The sequence below is a fragment of the Bicyclus anynana genome, chromosome 2, assembly GCF_947172395.1.
Source record: "Bicyclus anynana chromosome 2, ilBicAnyn1.1, whole genome shotgun sequence".
Classification (NCBI taxonomy): domain Eukaryota; kingdom Metazoa; phylum Arthropoda; class Insecta; order Lepidoptera; family Nymphalidae; genus Bicyclus; species Bicyclus anynana.
In genome coordinates, this window is record NC_069084.1 from 3,939,240 (window position 1) to 3,963,030 (window position 23,791).

General features: G+C 36.2%; 1 protein-coding gene across 2 annotated transcripts in view; it reads right to left on the minus strand.

Annotated features, from left to right (window-relative positions):
• The window catches only part of LOC112044389 (uncharacterized), a 74,318-nt gene that overhangs the window by 49,922 nt on the left and 605 nt on the right, over positions 1 to 23,791 (minus strand). Inside the window, exon 1 of one of the 2 annotated variants that reach the window (XM_024080219.2) lies at positions 3,546 to 3,689. The exons of the other annotated variant lie outside the window; for it this stretch is intronic. The gene's annotated coding sequence lies outside the window, so the exon portion shown is untranslated. Of the gene's footprint in view, positions 1 to 3,545; positions 3,690 to 23,791 lie in introns of those variants that run through there. 2 annotated transcript variants of the gene reach the window in all.

The window sequence follows — 23,791 nt, forward strand, 5'->3', positions numbered from 1 at the left end:
GGTCCGAGACGCACATCTTTATTTTCGAAGTGATAACTTCTTATAGGAGGGTAAGCCGCTTCGTAACGTAACGCGTTACGGCGCCACTCTGTCTGACTTTCCTTTCTCTTACGCTTGGCAACAGGTTTAATTTATCACGTCTGTCGTGCGCCCGAGAAGCACACGTTTACCCGACTGCAAAGTAGGGGCAATCTAATTGCTTTCTACACTTCTGGTTAGACACACTTCAGTATATTTATACTTTTTTGGAGTCGGGTGTTTTTATTTTTTATAATTTATTTATTTATTTTAATATTACCTATGTGGTGAACCTGGATGGATATTGAAGTCGTGGTGGTGGTAATTGGCGGGCTTAGGGTGATCATGTTACATTCATTAACGACCACTATGTGGTGTTAATGTTAATGATCGAGACCGACGATTTAACGTGCTTTCCGATGCACGGGAGTCTACTACCACCAACTTCCTAACTCCGGGAGGAGAATCATAACTGAAAATTTCTGACCCAGGATTCGAACCCAGGATCTCGTCATCCGAAGCCACATAGGACAACGAGGCATTCGATACTATATAAGTTACTTAATTCAAAGACAAACAAAGTTATGTTAAATCACCCTCAATGTTTACGTAATATTATTACAATCGCGAGTTGTGTTTATAATAGTTTAAGTTTAACTTTAACCTAAGCTTTGATGTAAACAAAACAGTTCCTAATATTATAGTCAACTCACACTTGTCTAGTTCAACTACCTCTTTGGTTAACATAACATAATATGGCTTCGAATCACAAGTTTCTGGGTTTGAAAACTGGGTCGAAACCTTTAAAATAATACCCTTTGGTTTTTGATTGGTTTTGAGTTGGGAAGTTGATGGTGTTACATGCCTCGGAGAGCACGGTAACCCACCAGTCCCGGTCATAATCATCAGCATACAATCATCATCGTCATCATATCAGTCCACTGCAGGACATAGGCCTTTTGCAGGGTCTTCCAAACATCACGATACTGAGCCACCTGCATCCAGCGAATCCCTGCGACTCGCTTGATGTCTCAGTCCACCTGATGGGGGACCAACACAGCGCTAGGGTGATAATGTCAAATTAACAGCATACAATATTGGCTGTTAATTTAATATTACCACCCTAATCCCGCAAACTCGCATTGAAGCAGTGTGGTGGGTCAAAGTAAAATAATTAATTAAATTATGTTAAAATAGGCCGATATGTTATGAGACACGCTTAGCATAATTGGCTGTTTCAGAAATTAGAACTTTTAATCTTTTCTTCCACTTGATCATCATTATCAACCCCATATTCGGCGTACTGCTGAGCTCGAGTCTCCTCTCAGAATGAGAGGGGTTAGGCCAATAGTCCACCATGCTGGCCCAACAAATACAAAACTTAGCAAAATGGTAAACTTTAAACTATAATAGACTACTTTTGCTCCCGGTTCCATCTTTGTGTATCCCATCCCCGTGGGGATGTTGGTATAAAAAATAGCCTAAATTGCAGACTGTATATTTTATGCTAAATTTTCCACCACATTCATCAGCAGTTTTGGGATTTTATAAATGGTGTAACTAAACCATACCGCGTAGTTGCCGTTCCCGTAGGAATACGGGGATAAAATATAGCCTATCGCACCCGGGGATAGAGTAGCTTCCCAACAGTGAAAGAATTTTTCAGTAGTTTTGAAGCCTAATCAACGCAAACAAAGAAATGTTTCCTCTTTATAGTATTAAGTATAGATATTACCTACTATTATGTGAATATAATAGTCAAGGAGACTGCAGCAAATAGGGATGATGACAGTTTTTTAAATTGTATATAAATTAAGAGTACACTAATAGTAAAGCAATTTTGTAAAAGGAACAGGGTATCTGCGATCATTACTTTCGGAGCTACAGGGATTTAAAGAGTCAGATTTGCGGCGCTGCCGCGGATCCCTGAAAAACGCCCCATACAAAATGGCTCGAAAAAATGACGTCATAGGCAATGTAATGATCGTCAGATTTGTATGCGCGTTCAAACAAAATTACTAATATCTTTGTTATTTGGGCGTTATCTTTATAGTTCATATATTAAAAAATGTCACATTTAATGTAAGGAAGCTAAAACTGTATGAATTTTCATCTAATTACGATAAAAAAAATTTAATAGTTTTTGAAATTTTATAATTTGATTTATTTTGCAAATATCCAGACAATATTTGCTTTTTATGTATAAATTAGTTAACATTGATCCTATTTACCCGAATTTATCATAAAAATCAATATATTCAAACCTAGTCATCATCCCCATTATCGATTGCCACAAGCATTCAGAGATGCACACACGTCCTAAAAATTAGGAGCACTGTGAGCCTTTGAAGCTAATGTTAATATATGTCTTATAGATAGGTAGATAGCTGCCTTGTAGTTCCAACAGCCTTTGTTGCTTCGAATGATGAGATTCTAGGTTCAACTCCTGAGTCAGGCTAAGAGTTGTCGATCTTTTCTTTCTTTCAAAAATTCTCAATGGTCGGATTTGAAAACTATCACCGTGCCTCACAGAGCATGTTAAACCAATGGTCTCAGTCACTATTATTAATATTTATACTAGAGCTCTGCTCGATATGACTGTTTACCAACAAACAAATTAAAAATGAGGGTATAAATCGCTAGTCATTTTACACCTAATAATAACTATAATTGAGCCCAGATTGAGAACAATTGATTGTGTGGGTTCGAATCCGGCCCGGGGCATGCACCTCCAATTTTTCAGTTTCTCGTGTCTCAAACAGTGAAGAAAAATATCGTGAGGAAACCTGCATACCAGAGAATTTTCTTAATTCTCTGCGTGTGTGAAGTCTGCCAATCCGCATTGGGCCAGCGTGGTGGACTATAAGCCTAATCCCTCCCATTCTAAGAGGAGACTCGAACTGTGAGCCGAATATGGGTTGATAACCGTAATAATTATAATTAAATAATTATAATTAAAAAAATCGATAAATTTTGAAAGACATTTTAAATATAAACAATACATAATTTAAAATAAATAAGTTATGAAATGACATACATTTTCTACTTTCATTTCTAATTTGTTTGTTGTTAAACAATACACATTTAGTATGGCTGTATAGACATTAGTTCAACAGGCGGGGATGGGAACCTAAAACCTTTCGGATTGAATTCTATTGAGAAGCTAATGACAAATTAAATGAAAGTGAAAATCATAAAAATACTCTCAAAATTAACTAAACTTAGCCAAAACTTTAAAAATCAATAATTGAAAGTCGCTTTTTTAGGTAAAAGGCAGACATCAAACAGTTCAACAAACCTTACAAAAACAAATAGATATTAGAATTTAGAAATAACCATCATAAATTAACATATAAAATAGCGATAAATAAATATAATTTGCCATAAATTAATACGTGATAACCGCATATATTTTATTTATGAATTCCTATAGATAATTATTTCTTACTTTTTATTAAAATAAAAATGAAAACAATAACATAGAAAAATAATAATGTGAATTAAAAATAAAAATAATAAAAACTCACATTCAATAATCCGATGAAAAAAATCCTTTACTTAGATTCCACTTTGCATCATTTCACTTAACCACATAAAAAAAACAAAAAACCGAAAATTAAAATAAAACTTTAAAATTAGAACACCGGCATTTAAAATGCGTTTGCCCGCGAACGTTACATATGGTTGGTGGACGGTAAATGACCATAGAGCCTGTACCACCTGAACGCATCTTAGCGTTCCGTAGCCTAACAAAAAAAACAACGGAAAAACCCTACAAAGGAATATATACTCTACAACATCTACTCCAAGTATTATATTAGCTTTACAATAATTAAAACGCGTCATGCTTGGCAGGACTGTACAAGGAATCGTTAATCACACGTAAATAAATAGAACCGTGTCACAGTAGAACTTGAAAACTGACTTATTACTTAATTTAATGAATTCATAGTTAGTTTTTTAGCTACTTTAATGAAACAAAAGAAGTCAATTATTGTGACGTCATATGCCCAAAAACTCGCAGTTGAGTGTGTGCATAAAAATTAAATAGTCAGAATCAGAATTAACATCATTATTGTGATTGTTACAGAGTGAAAGAAGATGGTCCATTTCAGGTCCACTCTCACCAAAATTTATAAAATACAAGAATTTTATTAAAATCTAAATAAGTGAATAAATCTAACTTAATAAAAATAAATAAATAAAATTAAAACCCAAGTTTTTGAGTTATACAGTAGATAGTGTTTGTTGCTTTTCAATCGAAACCTGTCCGGAGCAAAAGTAACCAATAGATTGCTCAATAACCTCCACTATCTTTCATTTTAGCCTTCTTATAATGAGGTATGCGCGGTGCTTTTACAAAACGGAGGTCCTGGGTTCGATCTCCGGCTGGGCCGATTAAGGTAATTAGTCCAAATCTGAGGCTGGCGGGAGGCTTCGGCCGTAGTTGGTTACCACTCTACCGCCAAGTGATTTAGACCGGTACGATTGCATCATCACTTACCATCAGATGAGATTGTAGTTAAGGGCTAACTTATAATAATGAATAAAAAGGTAGGTGTGACTGCAGCAGGCTCTCGGTCTATTAGTTAAATAACTATTTTAAACCTAAATATAACAGCCAGAAGTTCCAACATTGTCTTCAGTTTTATCTTTATGGCTCGTTTTATTTCTCTTTACACTTAAAACGTGTCGTAAACACAATACTCTTTACTGTTGAAAACGAAATAAAAATATTATTTCTAACGTGCAATAGAATATTATGTTAAAATAAAAGAATTAATATTCTGTCTCACGTACACGTGAGATCATTTTAATAAATATTAAAAAAAACTGTTGTTTACTCTCTAGCAAACAAAAGTACTCTATAGTTCAGGGTTACATACAGCAGGTGTGGCAGAGACATTTTTAAGCATATTTATCAGTAGTAGACGCTGCGCGGTTTCATCCGCGTGGTTCACGTACCCGTAGGAATACGGAGATTAATTATAACCTATAGCCTTCCTCGATAAATGGGCTATCTAGCACTGAAATAATTTTTCAAATCAGACCAGTAGTTCCTGAGATTAGCGCGTTCAATAAAACAAACACAACAAAAAACTCTTTATAATATTAGTATAGAAAACTTTTTTTATTAATACGACCAATATTCCCATTCCCCTCCAACTAGTCGGGAAAGACTGTGTTAGGAGTGGGTACGACAATAGTCCAACGGAGCGGGGATCGAACCACCACCCCTCGGTGAGAAGTCCGACCGCTCTTACCGTTGAGCTATTGAGGTTTAACATTATGGTCCAGAATTCCATGCACCTAATCTTCGTAATGCCATTTTATTATAGAACATAGAGAAGATATTCAATGTCCTTTGTTTATTTATTAAAATTTTATTATTGAATTATATTAATAAATTATTTTATCAGATCACGAGTTTCGAAGGTTCGAGAACTGTCTCGAGCTGAGACACGGTTATTTTTCTTTTAACAATTTTTTAGTAAAAAATAGCCCACAGCTGGGAAGATGGTGGTGTTATGGGTGCACTCCCTTGCGTCGAAGAGCAGCCCCTGCATTCTGTAAACTTACAGCGATGTAACATCGCTCATTTCCATGGCAACTTCGTTATTAGTCATATTTTAGTTTTGGCATCCCATAGAAATAAAGTTCAAATTCTAATAAACTTCTTATAGGCGAATACTACATCGACGAATATAAAATAGCAGAATCACACCCCTGGTAAGACATCGGTTATTATTATCGTTAATATCTTATAGTAATCGTAAAATTGTTTAACATTATCAGCTTGGCAAGTTTGGCAAGTTGATGACGCTCATGATATGCGGGCGACGGAAGAGGAAACACTCCGCGGGTATGAGGTCGTGCACGCAGGACAGAGGGATCGACTGACCGGGTATGAAGTGGTGCGCGCGGGGCATCGCTACCGCCAGCCCGCGCGGACTATTGGTAGTGTTACGAACGAATTTGCCAAGCTATAAGCCCGCCAACCCGGATTGAAGCTGCATGGTGGGTATAAGCTCGATATGCCCTCTTTTATGAAAAGCCTGAGATTGATCCAAGCGGTTAAAATGATTCTATATGTTTATGCTTACCCGTAAAAACAATAAAACGATTTTGACGATTTTGACGACCTCCGTGGCGCAATGGTATGCGCGGTGGATTTACAAGACGGAGATCCTGGGTTCGATCCCCGGCTGGGCCGGTTGAGATTTTCTTAATTGGTCCAGGTCTGGCTGGTGGGAGGCTTCAGCCGTGGCTAGTTACCACCCTACGAACAAAGACGTACCGCCAAGCGATTTAGCGTTCCGGTACGATGTCATGTAGAAACCGAAAGGGGTGTGGATTTTCGTCTCCCCCTACCAAGTTAGCCCGCTTCCATCTTAGATTGCATCATCACTTACCATCAGGTGAGATTGCAGTCAAGGGCTAACTTGTAAAGAATAAAAAAAAAACTAAAACGATTTTAATGAGAATTTCAATAGAACTAACTATGTTTTGAGCAATTTAAGAAGCCTTTGTCACCTTTGTTTCGTTAAGAAAAGACATAATAAATTAAATAATCTATAGCGGAATTGAAATTTCCTTTTTCTAGGAAGTATTTGAATGTGTTAATGTTATGTCAATATTCGTAATAATTAACATTTTTGAAGCAGACGATAAAGACAAGGTTAAGACTGAGGTGAGGACCTCAATTTAATTTGGCATTAATTTATTTGATCATCTTTAGGAATAATAAGACTGTACTTCTTTTTAACCGACTTCAAAAGAAAGGAGGAGGTTCTCAATTCTACTATTCTGTTCTTTTAAGTTTTATTAATTCGTAACTTCGTTATTTATTAACAAATATAAAAAACCATTTTTTTGTTTGATAGAGTATATACCTACTTTTAGTATGGTCTTATTTCATTTTCATAAAAATCGGTTTTGTTTCCAAAATTACTACAGCACTATTATAAAGAAATGGCAAATGTATAAGATGTATAAGATAATTATTTTAGAGCATTTATTTACTTCAATTACCATTATTTTTTTAATTATGTTCCCATTTCCCGCTTGCTATAGTCAGGAAAGACAGTATTAGGTGTGGGTACGACGATAATCCAGCGTAGATCGAACCACCAACCCTCGGTAATGAGTACGGTCGGTTTACCGTTGAGCTATTGAGGCTATAGATAGTATTCGTAGAAGTAGTAGTAGTAGTAATAAATTAAAGCACGATACTCCTAATAATTTCTAGTAGATAAGGATTTCGGTAGGTACTATCGAATGGCATTAAGCTAGTATTTTTTTTAATTTTGTCTTATTTCTTCTTTCTGATTTCTCCTAAAAATCTTCTTATGTCAAAGTTTATTTTTATTTTTTTTTTATTTATATCACTTAGCCCTTACTACAATCTCACCTGATGGCAAATGATGAAGCAAACTAAGATGGAAGTGGGCTAACTTGTTAGGAGTAGGATGAAATCCACACTCCTTTCGGTTACTACACGACATCGTACCGGAACGCTAAGTCGCTTGGTACGTCTTTATCGGTAGGGTGGTAACTAGCCACAGCCGAAGCCTCCCACCAGCCAGACTTGGGCCAATTAAGAAAATCTCAATCGGTCCAGCCGGGGATCGAACCCAGAACCTCCGTCTTGTAAATAAAAAGCCGACTAAAACGAAGTATTGCGTACGTTTAAGACAACGATAAATACAACAAGGCCACTGTACAGTCATTGCGACAGATCTAGTGTTCAGATAATTATATCAAAATATTGAATATGATGTAACTAAGATTTTGATAAAGTGTACTAAGGTTAAATCTTAAATGTATTAGAATGTAATTAAAATACCTTTAACCCTTAGTATAACTGGTGAGAGAAACGAGCTATGCCTGGTGGGTCAGTCAGACCCAAATATTGAATTTTATATATTTTTTAAAATCCATTATAAGATAAATATTTTATTTAATTAGTAGATTTGTATAAAAGTTAAAGATAAGTGTATCAAAAAATATTGAAAGTATGTTAGTAAGAAATTGCCGTGATATCCCAGTGGATATGACCTGTACCTCCGATTCCGGAAGACGTAGGTTCGATTCCGGTCCGGGGCATGCACCTCCATCTTTTCAGTTGTGTGCATTTTAAGAAATTAAATATCACGTGTCTCAAACGGTGAAGAAAAACATCGTTCGGGTAAACCTGCATACCAGAGAATTATCTTTATTATCTGCGTGTGTGAAGTCTGCCAATCCGCATTGGGCCAGGCTTAACCCCTCTCATTCTGAGAGGAGACTCGAGCTAAGCCGAATATAGGTTGATAACGACCGAAAAAAGTCATTCTCGCATAAACTATAATTTTAGACTTTATACACGATATTTCGAAATCAGTAGCTCGTCGGATACAGAGAATTACTGTAATACAGAGATTGAAACGGTTCATGATAGACAACTACTGAAGGCAGTTGAGCGCATTATTCAAATTTGAACATAACGTAGTATCGGAGTAGGTCTGACAGACCAGGCATGTCGAGGGTTAATTTTAGCTCTCAGTAAGGGTGCTTCTTTAACCAAAAAAGAGATGGTTCTATGTTCGAGACAAGTATTTTTGCATTTGTAGAAAAAAAATATAGCAATAACAAACAAGGACATCACGTTTTTTATATTTCGTAAGTTCGTGTTATTGTTTACGTCTCTGTATCTTCGTCGGCAAGGACGAGGTTTCCTTATCTCTTACGTCACTTTGACGTAGATTTCCACCACGACAAGACTCATGTCACTAATCCTACAAACCTCTTCGCTTCTGACGTCTCTCTAAACCAGTGGCGTGCATAAGGTTTTTGACTAGGGTATGCACTATAAGTAAACATTGTAAAATTCCTTGTTCAACTATGTATTGTGGTCCAACATAGGTTGGTATTGAGTCCTTAGGGTAGGCATATAGGTAGTACATTTTTGCATCTATGAAGTGCACGCCACTGCTCTAAACCAAGGTGAGACAACCCGACCCAGGACTCGAACCCTGGTCTGGGATCCGAAGTCACAATTAGCACTGGACCAACGATGCAGTTAAAAGTAGTATATTACATTGCTTAGCAGTTAGCGACACGGATATACATTCATTAGTAACGAGTATAGATCCTAGCAAGTGACAATAGTCGATTACTCTGTGCTTATGTTATAGAGCGAAATCCTGCAATGACCACACCTTCGTCATTCTACAACAGTTGGCAGTTTGTACCGTAGACAATACAGTTTGATCCAGACCCTTAAATCTACAAAGTATGAAGGTTAATTTGATTTATATTTACTTCGGGATGATATTATGTGAAATCATATACCGTTAGACCCTTAGCTTAACCAGAAGCCCTTCCATAAAAGTAATATTGTATGCAAGCGCGCTCCAACCTAGAGAGACCTCATCATTGCTTTCCACCAGGCATGATTGTAGAACAGCGCAAGTCTTGTCTTGTTTTATAAAATGACAAATGTCTGGCTTCTACAGGCGTACTTGTTGTAATTCTTACCTTCGGTACAGGGGCTAATAAACTACAAAAACCGAATATATCCATAAATTGGAGACACCATAATTCAAACCCCTTAATTGCAAATTCAAATAAAAATTTCATTTATTTCAATTAGATTTACTTTACAAGCACTTTCAAAACGTCAGGTAATAATTTTATTAGATAACGGTGACAATAATTGATCGTAAACTTAAAATTAAAGTTAAGAGGGTTCCAAATATGTTTTAATAGGGTATAAAATAACGAAGGTCTGGCTCTCGCTCTATGTGTTAGTTATAGTTACAAGAACCGAACATATCCGTGAGTCGGAGGTCCGTCAAATAAATAGCGGACGCTGAACGTCATCGATGAGCACCAGCCGAGGCCAACGCAACCTTCCTTGTCACTAGGTTACAGTTGTTAGATAAACAGATATCTACATAATATAGCTATTCCGTAATAAAATTGTAACTGTTTTGTGATTGTGCATGAATGACGGGATTCGGCTTGGAGTTTTTTTTTTTGGAACATTGTGTTTTTCTTGTTGATGATTTTAACACGTTTTTTTTTGTAAAATCGTTTTATTAATCTCATGATAGTGTTAAAAGATTTTGTAAGTTGTTATGCCATCCGATACAGTTTGAGGTAGGTATAAACAAGGTGTCGTAATTAATGGATCAAACGCAAGTTGAAGATACATTATCTAATTATGTAAAACTAATTTGATTAGATCGGAATAAACCCTTAGCGTGACCAAGTTATATTTTATGTCGGTTTTTTGTTTTAAATATTTCTATCTTGAATCAGTTTCTTCAATGCTGTAGTTTTTTAATTAAGATTTTTATTAAATATTACAGATTAAATCATCAATTCAACTTTTATAAATAATGTTTTATTTTATTTTATTTTTTAATTTATTTAATTTGTTGACATGACGAACGACAATACTTCTCAGGCAACACAAACACAAGCTACACCGCCATCCCCGGTATCTGACGTCACCCAGACGTGGGCTTTTTAACTCACGATCTCGGGGTCTGCCGGACTGATACACTCAGGCCAAAACTCCCTTCCGTGTCTCAGAGGGGACGCCCTTAGAGAGTCGTTCCGCCCATCTACTCTGCTTCTGCCTACGAGCCCCATCAGGCGATGCTTCTGCGCTCGACCTAACCCCCCGGTGACGCCGCTGAGGTCCCATAAGGAGAATACATCAGAAAAAATACATATCGCACATCCTACTATATTATGATAAAGTTCTACGTTTTTCGTGCCGGTTTTATATAGGTTTAACCAGCACCAAGTTAGTTCAAATTTTTTTTTTTATATTCTTATTTTGAAGGGTACAATTTTGTAAGAAAGCTCCGTTTTTTCGAAATAACAGGACTTCTTTAAAAGCCAAATATTCGTTCGTTACATATTAATTCCATCTATCCATTTATACAAAACATTTAATATTTGCATTGAAACCACTTTCTCACGAGATTAATCGCATGTACTGACTAAATCCAGTTGGTAATTAAAATTCTGCGTAAGATTTACTACAAAATCGTCGCTATGTCGCAATTGTTGGCGCCGACACTGTGATATGAGATACGCTAGTGTAAAGCTACGATCACACGTATCCCTTATATTTTTTTTTTATATTACATAGACTACATTGACGCCAGTCATGCTTGAAAGTAAATGATGATGCAGCCTGGTCGTACACACGCCCTTAACACAGAACAAATGACAAGTGTCAAAACAAGAGAAAATCAACAATATTTGCTTTTCAAGCTATTATTGTCCGGTCCGCGCGGGGCGGAGGGCGTGTAGCGATGAATGAAAATCCCACGACTGATGCACCCCACTTCCCCGCACGCACGATTTCACACCCGCGCAGTCTTTCCCCCGTCGCTCACATATCATGGGAGTGCCACAAACGAACTTGTTAGACTATAGTTCTTACAGAATATTTAATCTGTAAGATTTATAATTAAGCCCTTTTGCTTGATCGTGTAGACAGCGCTTTAGCTGTATGCAAATTTTGAAGTTACGACTTGAATTTAATAAAAAGAGATTAAACTATTATGAAACATGTACGTACATAATATTATACAATTTTTTTATGAAAGTTTTTATTTGCCCCGCCCTGCTGCCCTATTCACTATTTTGGTATATATTAAAATAAACATCAAATCAATTAACAAAATGTCATCTACATAGTATAAGATATTCACCAGCATTCCTGTCTGCTTGTCAAATATAGTGATGCTGGCTAATTCTTCTATTTTTGACGTATGCTAGTTGACTTAAAAAAATGAGATTCTATGTACCAACTGTCATCACTGTTGGATATTAAGATATCATCTACCTACTGTAAGAGTAGGTAGATGATATTTCTCAACTGATTTTTATATTTATTTATAGACTGTAAGACATTTGTGTCGTAAATTAATGTTTCTTTTAGTTGGTATAATAAAGAAAATATAAATTGGTTCAGGTCTGGCTATGGAGACGGCCATGGCTAGTTACCACCCCACTGAACCAAGATGTACTGCCAGACGATTTAGCGTTCCGGTACGGCGGCGTGTAGAAACCGAAAGAGGTGTGGATTTTCATCCACTTCCTAACAAGTTTGCCCACTTTCATCGTAGATTGCATCATCACGTACAAGTCAAGGCTACACTTGTAAAGAATTAAAAAAAATTATGTCTTTTGTCGTTGTTTTTTTTAATAAAAAGAAATCTTTTTATGTCTGGGAACCAAACTGATTCAGTTTGGTTTTCATGAAAAGATATTACTAAATCAGCGTATTTTAGTGACCCACCAGATAGATACAGGTCCAGGGCTTACAGGGTATGGAGTAAGAACCCACCACGTTGCTCTAACAACGACGCAGCTACGGTAAAAAAATCCTGTATATTGAACAGATGATTCATTAGCATTTCATTTTCTCATTACGAGGAAATTTATTAAAATTATGATATCTAAAAGAATCATAAGGAAATCCCTATTAACCACAAGTTGGTAGGTAAGTCATCTGTCATCACTAAACGTAAAAACATGTTTTATTCATGCACAGGAAAAAACCAATGGCTCTTGTATCGGCTAATTAGTAATTAGTCTATGAAGATAGGTACTTGAGGTGTTTTAACTTTGGAATCGGTACTTATTTAATATACAGGGGGAAGTACCTAGGTGTGTGGTTTTTTTTTACAAAGATTAGGTTTTAGGGTCGAAGCTCATTAGAGCCACTAGACCTGTCCCGCACTACCTCGTCGCTAGGCATCCACTTGTAGTCGAAAGGTGGACCACGGGTAGACGCCGCGTTGTCACCAGTGAACTTCGCGTGATCAACGAATTTCCGAGTAGTCTACCAGCGTTTGGCACTAGGTATGCACGTTTGTTCAGTGATATCAAATTTTATCATCGAGTGGTCCACTCGCAGCCGCGCGTAGACACGAACGAGGCGATCCTATAATGGTACGGAGTTGATAGAGTAAGCACATGCTTATACAAATCCAAGCGGTGTAGAACAGGTCCCGGGTGGCTCCAATGAGCTACGACCTTTACAATGCTTACCCATTAAAATAAGTCCATATTAACTAAAAATTTTAGGGTTCCCTACTTAAAGGGTAAAATGGGGCCCTATTCTATGTCTAACTGGTATGTTTTCTAGCAGTTTGCAACAATTGCATTAACTTAGTTTCTTAACAATAGCATTGTCTTGGATAATGAATTCTAATAACAAAACACGACAAAAATGGTGGCATAGTTAAGCTTAAGTAACTCGACTTGTAAAAAGGGGTATAAAAAGGACAATACAAGAAAATATTTCATATAGAAATAGAGAAATGCATAGGTGCAAAAATGGCTAGGGTAGAGCCTTGCTAGAGCTTTTTTCCACGAAAAGCTGATCAACAAAGCCTGTCATGCATTTTCCTTCAAAACCTCTAATTATGATTATCATTCTCAGTAGATGTTGATTGGAAAATATTTAATAAGTACCTACATAAATACTATAAAAAGTTAGTTATTGCGGATAATATCAAACATTAAATTATACCTACGTTGAATTTAATACATATATTTCGTACAAAAATCATTTCTGTGGTAAGTATTTTTTACCACGGATATAAAAAGGCTTAAGTGCTTCATGTTCTGTGTTTTTACTGTGTGTGCCGTAATTTAATAATTATACTTTAGCAATTTGCCTGAGAGGTACCTATTCATACATTCAAAATCAGTGAACAATCAATTACCATTTAACCATTGTATTTAACATACGCTCAGAATTACTTGATTTAAAATTTTAATAGTCACTTTATATTAAGACAAATAAAACCAGCCCGTTCATCTTCTAACTTTGTAATTTTAAATAATAATGTAAACCTCGTATCAATGAAAAACATATACATAATATACCCTAACCTTGTATCAATAAAAACATACATAATCATACCCTACGAATTCTCATAAAGCACAGTCTGTTGCAACATTTCATTATGCACACATCATCGCGTATTAGGCTGCCTGTCCACCAAAGTGGAGCTAGGGAGGGTAGCGGAGAAACGGACTAATGCGGAGCGGAGTTGCGTATTGTGATTCTCCACCGGAGCGGAGCGATGTTGCGGAGCAGAGTTGCAGACTATGTTAAATAAATAAATGTTAAATTTAATTTATTTAACCCTGCTCCGTTTCCCCGCTCAGCTTACCGGATTTATATGAATTTGTAAATTAGCTCGCAAGTCCTTGTCCGCTTAATAAGAGCGGTGATTTTTTGCAATCCTATTGGTTAATATTTCTCTCGGCTCCGCTGCCTCGCTCCGTTTCGGTAGATTAGCAGCTTTACTATTCCATTAGAAAACATTTCATATGGCACGTTAAAATCTAAGTTTGTTGACACAGATTACAATTTAATTGGAACAAATAAACCATCAAAACCATGTCGGATTGATGCTAATATACGTTGCTTAAATTGATTGAAACATTGCTCTACTTATGGTTGTACGTGATTGACGTCACAATCATGTTCCATATCACGAAAACCATGAAAATAAATTTTAATAACACTGTACGAGTATACAGTAAGTCTATAAATTGTATTAAGCATTGATAGATCTATGCTGATTACAATTTTAACGCAGAACGTATTAAGTTACTTGTCCTAACTCATCAACTGAACCAAATAAGTCTTGGAAATACAGATGTCTTATAACACATGAAAATAATATTTCTTGTAAAAATAATGGTTATTTATAGGTAGAAACCTTAGAGCAAGATAACTCTACTCTAAGAAATATAATCATTTTAATTTAGCAATAAAAGAGCAGGTACGTTTATATTTTTCTGTGTTTATATTTTTCTGTATATATTTTACTGTGTAAGTTCATGAAATTCAAAACACTCTTAAATTATTAATCATTTTGTGATTCAGTTGCTACCGTTCAAGTATTATATCACTTTCAAGATGCACTTTCGTCTGAAAACAGATGGAAATTTCAGCAAAATGTAGCATCTCATTTGCCTTTCAAAACATGACCCATTTACATATGTGACACGGTGAATTTGTTACAATAAATTGGGCAATATATTGCATCTAATTTAACAATTATTTTAATGAATATTCATATTTACCTACTATCGATTTAATTAATTCGCTACGACCCATAGGATATATTGAAAAAGCAAATTTAAAAACAAATTTTATCGGAATCGTCATTATAACATCATCATCATTGACATTCCATAATCACTGATGAACACGAGTCTAGTATCTCAGAATGAGAAGGGTTAGGCTAATATTCTACCACGAGACGATAATGCGGATTGGCAGACTTCAGACACGTAGAGAATTGAGAAAATTTTCAGGTTTCCTCACAATGTATTTCCATCACAGTTTGACACTACCGAACTATCGAAATTCTAATCCTTACGTTTGGCTACGCTATTGTCGGGTTATAAGATCTAGATGAGCTATACGCAAGCTACAAATGGCACATTGAAACAGAGTAAATGTACGAATATGTGCCATTTATGGTCCCAAAAACCAGCGTAGGTCGATCCTTACGCATTAAATCGTTCTCAAAGAATGCGGGTTTCCTCTCCCTTTAATTAGATACAATTAATCACTTCCTACACTTAACATGGGCAGATAAGTTCCCATGTAAAACTGCTTCTTAAGCAAAACATGTCCTGGCCCCCCCAGCCAAGTGGCAGTTCGATTCTCTTTCTACGATCGCTAACACTTCGAAAACTAGAAAGATGTATGGAAATGACATTTGCTATCGACAGGTCACGTGATCAAGATCTGCCATCCCATACATTTTTCTTGTTTTCGAAGCGTTAGCGATCGTAGAAAAAAAAACGACATGCCACTTGGCTAGGGGGGCTGGACTGTATTATGATACTGATACGGAAGTAGACATGTTCTACTATTCTACTGTATAGCCCTAGTATACTGTCCTAGTCCTAACTATAGTACAGTATCATGGTAGATGTTCATAGAACATTTTTGGATGTTTTGGATATTATAATCGATACCTATCCAAATCAATCAAGATCAAAATGTATCAAAATTTAAATTAAATAATAGTATTATGCGTAGGTACAGTATTGTAAAATAGATCTTTAATAACATATAGTAGAGGAGCCAATAGTAGGATTTTTGGATTTACTGGAGCTGAGCAGATAAATTGAAGACAATAAATATACTTTGCATGCTTTTTGAGTACGTCTTCAAGTATGAGCCTATAAATTCGTTGGTACGCTTAGGGCTACCGAAAAAAACCAAAATCATATCACACGTTATTGGTTGGTTGAGTGTGTTATTTAATAGCTAAAAACTGTGGATTTCGAAAATCTAACGATTTAAGGTTTCCATGTTAATGGGAAAAGTAACTAAGTAAAACCGTTGTATTTGTGTTCTCAATCAACGTGTGCAGTTATTTAATTTGAACGATGTAATCCCAGAATAACAAAAAAAATATATTTTCTGCCGATTTCCGCAACCCAAAGTAGGTTATAGAAATTATTATTACCTGATTATAATCTGAGTTTTTATTCCAACCACTGAAAGCGAAATTAGTATATAACCATCTATTCAATCATCTAATTTACCGAATATGATACATCTGCGTGACGCTCAAGTAAATCTGCAGTTTACCACACGGGCTCCCCTACCATAGTGCTTAATTTATGTGAAACCTATAAAAACATTGTAACACATAAAGCGATTAGCCTTAACAAGCGTAACCACACGTCGGCTAAGTGAACTCATGGAAATCAGCTCATTAGCAATATCTTTATTGTCATAGCAAATCCATATGCTCCAACCATCACGTAAAATAATGAAACACCAGTTTTATGAGCTACTTAATGACCATAACAAACAGAAAATTCTCATGCATTTGTCAATTTTCCATCAATACAAGACTTAGAATTACCAAAGTAGATCGTGTCCGTTATTTTACAAGGATCAACTATCGTATATAATTATGTATATAATATTTAAATGAAAATTATAACTCGTTTTTTTTACAACACTACTAAATAGCGTCTTTTGTTTAATGATTTGTATTTTATTGGTTCGATGTGCTCTAATACAAGTATTAAAAAAGTAGGGACAATTATGGGACGATCCCAAAAATACTGAGATTGAAAAAATGTAAAAAATATACACTAAAAATTCATATTTGGCTATTTTTAATCGCACCTTCGGAGAATATTATCAAAATGGCGTTCGTGTTGGTATTGTGAAAAATCAATGAAGATATTCAAAGACTTTTTTTTTTCTTTTTTCAGAAGAATTTCGTTAAGTATACTACACTGAAGTATAGTAGAATACAGGAGTAGTAAATATAGTGGAATATAGGAGTAAATATAGAAAGTGGCTCGATGAGAAAGCCGAAGAATTTAGTGCCTACGGTGGTGCATTCTCGGAAAGAACTAAAGTCTGGCGGTGAACGAATACAGACTGATTATGATAATAATGATGAAGATGAAGGTCTATACCTTCAAATTTACATAATGTACTACGTAATACTTGTATTGGAGAATCAGTTTTTTGTACAATTTGTACGTACGTAGATTTATTAAAGTTTATTTCTCTATTCTTTGACGGCCGCGTGGCGCAGTGGGTAGTGACCCTGCTTTCTGCATCCACGGCCGTGGGTTCGATTCCCACAACTGGAAAATATTTGTGTGATGAGCATGGGTGTTTTCCAGTGTATGTGTGTATTTATACATTATATAAGTATTTATATGTAGTATATAATTGTATATTAATATTATAATATCAACTATCTTAGCACCCATAACACAAACTACTCTGTATGCTTACTTTGGGGCTAGATAGTGATGTGTATTGTTTAAGTATATTTATTATTTATTTATTTATTATTCTAATTTACAAGAACCCCATGTCAGCAGTGATTGTCCATCGGTTGATAGTGATGATGATGAAGAAGATTTCATTTTAAATTAATTGCCCGCTTAAAAATGATCATTTATATCACTCCTGTGTACTCGTTTATCTCATTCCATCCTCACAGACCCGTAGGACCGGTGAGCTGTGTCAGCCGATGTTACATAAGCAATTGTACAAATTGACCAATCATACACACATTCTTCTCTATTCCCACGATCGGGATTTAGTGTGGGCGATAAGAATCCTTTGTACCATTAGAAGTGCAGTTCATTTGATTTATTGAACACTACATACATTAAAAAATCAGTCTATGAACATATCTGAAGGAAAAACGACTGAATATTCTGATCAAGTACTATCTAATCATTGAATCTATAATCTATATAAAATATCTTGTCACATTGTTTGTCCCAATGATCAGTGTTATTCCCAGTGTGATTCCCATGGGAATGGTACTACGCGAATGAAACTGCGGGACACGTGGGGATAAATTCTGTGAAGGTATCATTTACAAAGTGATCTTGTATAACAACACGTGCTTCAACGTTGCATTTACGAGACGAGTCAACACGTGTGACTGTGACAGTATCTACTCGTAAGCACAGTGTGCCTAGTGGGAGTTTTCAATATTTTCATACTATTACTATCGCGTTAACGTAAACGCAAATTTATATGGAATTGAATCAGTTGTACAGTAGTGCCACTAGATGGCGATGTTTCATTTCCTTAGAAATTCGTGTTTACGTTAACGCGATAGTAACAGTATGAAACTGCCACTAGGCCCTCAGAATACATGATGTGTACAAGTTTTAAGTTCTGAAGAAGTTCGTTTTGCTTTGGATGTAATGGTAAAATGACAGACAAACGCGATTGTGGGTATAAACTCAAGGTATAGAGAGGTTCCGGAAAGACAAAACAATTGAGTGACATTAGGGTAAGGGTCGGGTAGGGGTAGGGTAGAGGCAGGGTGGGAGTAGGGTAACAGACAAGCCCTTAATCTGTGAATACCATTCATCAAAAAAAAATATGAAATCGAAATTAATCTATCATTTCAATGTACCTATGGTACCTACATTAATTGTGTGAATGTGTTTGTAGACTTTATTTTTTATATCAAAGCTATACTATAGCCTCTCTTGATGAGTACTGTTTACCAACAAAAAAATTAAAAATCAAGAAAGGCCTGTGACCAAAAATAACCCAACCAATTGCTATTCAAAATTACAAAATCTGTTTTGACACGATATTGACCATTTCTTAGGTTATATTATAATTTTTTATTAGTATGGTGTAACAGCAAAGCATGGCAAACAAGCAAGGTTATTATTAAATTTTTCAATTAAGACAATTATTGACCGTAAGGTTTGGCCTGTACGCCTTAAGAGCTTAATTCCCTGTGACATAACTCGATAAGGACCGAGCATTGTATTCCAATCTATACCAATTGCTACACTGAATGGGCTACCTTGATACACACGTCCAAGGTAACGATTTTCAAATTGACACGAAAATTGGCTTTATAGATACACGTGCAGGAAATTTATGCTCTGTACTATTTCGTACTCAAAGTAACAGGTCGTCTTCGTCGTCGTCGTCATCAACCCATATTCGGCTCACTGCTGAGCTCGAGTCTCCTCTCAGAATGAGAGGGGTAAGGCCAATAGTCCACCACGCTGGCCCAATGCGGATTGGCAGACTTCACACACGCAGCGACTGAAGATAATTCTCTGGTATGCAGGTTTCCTCACGATGTTTTCCTTCACCGATTGAGACACGTGATATTTAATTTCTTAAAATGCACACAACTGAAAAGTTCGAGGTGCATGCCCCGGACCGGATTCGAACCCACACCCTCCAGAATTGGAGGCAGAGGTCATAATCCACTGGGCTATCACGGCTCTCAACCGTAACAGGTGCCCGCACCTTATACAGTGCCGTCCAAATGGACAGGGGCCGTACACGATGAAGGAGCATTGTAGATTTAAAAGATTAGTCGTCAAATGGTCACGATCGTCAGACATGAGGGGCCAATTGGAGAGAGGGAGATTATTTCGTAACATTTTTGTACCTCGTATGATTAACTTTGTTACGCTCTATTGCCGTAGGTTACTAGTTACAGTAGGCAACTATGGAGTATGGTGATTTGTGGCTTTGGAAGGGAGTAATTTCAATGGTCTAATTCAAACTCTATAGTTGCTATCCCACTTACTTAAGGTATCCTACTAATATTTTAACGTTTGATGTGTGTTACTCTTTAACGCCGCAACAACTGAACCGATTTGGCTGAAATTTAAAACGAAGATAGATAATTAACACATAGGCTAAGTATCTTTTATCCTGAACAAACATATCTCTCGCCTCGACATATCTCTATTAAAAAATCATTGTCTTTATAGGTATATTGCCTAAATAGGCTCAGTGAATTTGTGATTAATACTATCACAACAAAAGTTTTACGAATACTTCCTTTGCCTACGTCATAATAACTTTCTGCGTGCCGAATTACAACTGGTTCAGTGGTTTGAGCTGTGTTGATAAATCAGTCAGTAACAGTTGCCTACGTACAGTATAATTCATCACACTTCCGTAGAAAACATCTCATTACTACGAAAAAGCATATCAAATAAGTAGGTATGTATTTCATGGTTTAATTTTTCAATGTGATATGTAAGTCTAGCTATGTTTATAAACATATAACAACAATATGCTGACGACAGTACATTTGGGCCACGACCCGCAACTACGAAGCTACTAGTTTAACACTGTAAGCATCAGGCGTCTATCGTCAAAAGTAAAAAAGCGTGTTCAAGCAAACAGCTGGCTTCTTCACTATTTTGGTCTTTACTATAAACCTTTTAAAATAAACATCTAATTAATTGATAAAATGTCATTTACCTACTGTATTATATGCACCAGTAAGCACCGGATGACATTTTTACATAGAATCTCAATTTCGTATATGTCAACTAGTATACGTCAAAGATAACGAATAGACCAGCAGGCCTGCTAGTGAAAAATATCAACTAAAGGAAAGAGAATATATCAAAATACTCTCTAGTAATAACATTACTAGGATATTCTATTATAATCATAAGATCAAGGTAAGTAAGTAGACAAATACACAGAGTAGTCAGATAAAAAGTAAATGATCCGGAAGGATAAAAAACTAAATTGATTATAGAGGTAGGTAAGCAAACCTAATTAAAATCTAATTAGTTATAAGCCATCTTTTTGATACTTCTTTTGTACTTCTAAATAAATGTATAAATAGAATATTGCCTTCGTAGTAGGATCGCATTGTATCTAACAATACAGATATTTTAACGACAAATAAAGCTGCAAGCCCACATGATGTTCCTAGATTGGTATCCTCGTGATCGTACTAATAGGACAAAATACTCATAATAGGACGTCAAGGAAACAATCCACAACCGCAAAGCATAACTGCAGACGTTGTCATCGAACGTTAAGTAGTTAGTAGTAAACGTATGTTTATAAAGGAAATATTAACATATTCGTATTTTATAATTAACGTACAAACTGAAACAAACAGAATAAAATATATCTAAAATTAACGTGTCTACTTGTTTTTGACGCTGATAGCGGACGCTGATAAATGACGCTGATAGCGGATACAAATCTCAAGCAGTCTAAGGTTTCGTGGCCACACAATAATTGTTGAACTCCAACTTGCCTATTTATCAAACAAAGATTCTTCGTATAAGGTCTTCTCCTTTTAAGATTAATCTTAATACTATAACGGTCTGACTCGTTTTATAGAACATGCAAAATTGATGAACAATGATGATTAATGATTATTGTTATTAAAATTGTTATTGTTTAAGGTCAGTGGTTGGTTATGCAGCTTCGGAATCGGTCCTAGGTTCGCGTCCAAAATCAATCTAAGAAAATATTGACTTTTCTTTATAACATTTGTAACATAGAATTGGGAAGTTATTGGTGACTTTCATTCAATATTTTTATTTTTGGCTGGTGGGAGGCTTCGGCCGTGGCTAGTTACAGTCCTACTGGCAAAGACGTACCGCCAAGCGATTTAGCGTTCCAGTACGATGTCGTGTAGAAACTGAAATGGATGTGGGCTTTCATCCTCCTCCTAACAAGTTAGCCCGCTTCCATCTTAGATTGCATCGTCAATAGATAAGATTTTAGTCAAGGGGTAACTTGTAAAGAAAAAAATCGATATATTTACATCTATACAAACATTATAAAGAAATAAAGTGAATTTGTGAGGTCGAAGGTGACCAATTTTGAAAAATATTTTATCAATATTGGTGGGCAATATTTCATCAATATTTGTGAGTGTCCTAGGCTATATTTCATACCTGTACTACCACGGGAACAGGAACCGAACCGAACCGAAACCGCGTGAACTATGCTAGTACGAAGTAAAATAAATTCCATCCAAAAGTAATATTTAGTAAATAAATAAATAAAAGAACACACATTCAAAGGCACGTGACACGTGGTAGGTACGAGTATAAGATATGTATCTTATTTTTATAGATAAGAACATCCCTGTAACATTAGCATATCTACAGCTAATACACTCTTTAGAATAGATACGTACGTACTCACATTGAATTTTTTGTTCAATAGTTGGATATATAATTATAATACATGTACATTTATTCTTACGTAAGTTTTAAGGTAGCACCAAGCTTGGAAATGAAATGTATTACATGACCTATAGTTAAATGGTGATAAACTATAAAAAGTAAAAACCTGACTGAGTTTCTTGTGGGCTCTTCTCGGACCAAGGCGCTTTGGAACCCTCGTAAATTTAATTTTAAGTTCTCGACTAATTATTATCACCACGCGCGACTAACTTGTTAGGAATACTTGTTTGAAAAACTAGTTAGGAAAATCCACACTTTTTTGGTTTCTACACGACATCGTACCGGAACGCTAAATCAGTACAGGGTACTAATGTGGGTATCGAAGTCTGGAAGTTCGTTGATAACACTCCCACGATATGCGGGTGACAGGGGGAAAGACTGCGCGGGTATGAAATCTTGCGTGCGGGGAAGTGACGTGCATGAGTCTTGGGTTTTCCATTCATCGTTACACGGCCCCCGACCCGCGCGAATCATTGGAAGTGTTACGAACGAAATTGCCAAGCTATAGGTCCTCGTGGCCCTAACCGTAAAACTATTGATATTGTTACATCTTATCTTGGAATATATCTAAATGTTAAAGCGATTATGTTTCTTATTTGCTAAAACTGTGACGTCAATATTATCTGATAGTGCAAGAATTCATTCTGTTACAGACATCCTGCTAATCATTGCTAACCGAAGGTAATTCATTGTTTCAAGACTTGGACTGAATTATTGTTTTTTTTTTTTGCTTGGAAATGCATTGGATCTTCTGATTTTGCGTTTCCAGCCCTTCTGGAGGAATATTATGAAGGACTCGCCAATGTATGCTGCGGACCAGACCAGACCAGACCTATTCAGACAGTCGATCTGAAAGAGTAAACTCCATTCGTGCGTCGGAGCTGACACATTTTTTTTAATAATTTACAACCTCACCTTTCCTCACCCTTGACTACAACCTCACCGGATGGTAAGCGATGATGCAAACTAAGATGGATTGATGGATCGTGATTACTATACCATTGATACGCTACACTAGGATCCTCACCCCTTTCGGTTTCTACACAACATCGTATCGAAACGCTAAATCGCTTGGCATTACGTATTTGCCGGTAGGGTGGTAACTGCCACGGCTGAAGCCGTGCACCAGCCAGACCTTGGACCAATTAAGAAAACCTCAATCGGTCCAGCCGGGATAGGTACATGGCTAAGTCTTCTTAGCGATGTACCTATCCCGGCTGGTTTAAAA